The following is a 1270-nucleotide window of genomic DNA, read 5'->3' as shown; positions in this document are numbered from 1 at the left end:
GGAAGATTAGGCCATAGAAAGGTGTACAGCTCTAAGGGTTCCGAGGAGAGAAACATAACATTTCTTGCAGGAAATAAAAGAGACACTTCAAGGAGGAAGTGGTATTTCAAATGGGCCATGACGTTTCAGAAGGCATGGAAGGGGCTACTGAGAGCATTTTAGATGGAGGGAATGGCATGAACAATGGCCTTGAGGTAGGAAACGTCAAGGAGGGGAGGTTAGGGAACATAGAAACTCAAGTATGCCTAGAATATATAGGCTGGGGGTAGTTAAGACTGGAAGGGTCAGGTGCAGTTGGATGGTGGCGCATGCCCACTGTTGATGTGAGGGCTCGGAACCTAACTCTCTCATATGCTAGGAGTCACCAAAAGTTTAAGAAAATTAATTAAGCTTTTTTTGGGGAGGGGGAGGTAATTAGGTTTAGTTTTTAAATGGAGGTACTGGGGATTGAACCCAGGACCTTGTGCATACTAAGCACACACTCTACCACTGAGCTATGCCCTCCCCACTTAAACTTTTGATTTGGGGAAATGATAGTCCATTCAGTTTAATTCCACAGTATTTTCTGAGCCTTTGCTCGGGTACTGTGATAGGATCTAAGGACACAGAATAAATCGGGCACTCTTCCCGACCTCATGACTCTCCCGCTGAGCTGTATCTGTGCATGTCTGCGCCTCCTCTACACCTGCGTCCACAGCTCCGTCCGCGTCTCTCTCCGTCTTGGCCTGCGTCTGTGTCCAGAGCTATAGCTAAGGACAGATGAACCTGACAGTCGTGTGTAGGACGGCTTCAGGCAGAGGAGAGGAGATGGAGGCGGCACGTAAGCATCAGACATTCGAGTTGCAAGGCCCTGCACGCGTCCAGAGGGGAGGGCGTGAACAGGACTGTGCAGGCAGCAGGAAGAACGCCGTCGTGGGAGCCCAAGGAACTCGCATTTGAATCCAGACTCTATCGCGAACTCTGATTCAGAACTTGTCCAGGTCATTTCCTCAGCCTTGCTCTCCTCGTCTGCCAAACAAGGATAGTAACATTTACCTTTGGGGGCGGAGGAGAAGATTAAGGGGATGTAGTCAGCACATGGCACCGGCTGGCATTGGTGGTGGGCAGTGAGGATGTCTGTGGGAAGACGCTGTGGTGGCTTTGGCGTGCCACTCCTGCTCAGAGGGAAAGAGGTAAGTTATCCCAGGAATAGAGGTCTGGGGCTCCCGGCAGGGAATAACAATTGTGACTTCGATGCAGACTCCCCTTTGACCTGTGTGTTCAGCCTCCT

At 50.6% G+C, this 1270-nt stretch overlaps 1 non-coding gene across 1 annotated transcript; it reads right to left on the bottom strand.

Annotated features, from left to right (window-relative positions):
* Positions 1–432: 432 nt before the first annotated feature.
* Positions 433–504, bottom strand: TRNAT-AGU. The gene has a single exon. It is a non-coding gene; the product is annotated as a tRNA-Thr (tRNA).
* Positions 505–1270: the final 766 nt, after the last annotated feature.

Source organism: Camelus ferus, chromosome 4, assembly GCF_009834535.1.
Source record: "Camelus ferus isolate YT-003-E chromosome 4, BCGSAC_Cfer_1.0, whole genome shotgun sequence".
Taxonomy (NCBI): Eukaryota; Metazoa; Chordata; class Mammalia; order Artiodactyla; family Camelidae; genus Camelus; species Camelus ferus.
This window is presented reverse-complemented; position numbering and strand designations above follow the sequence as displayed.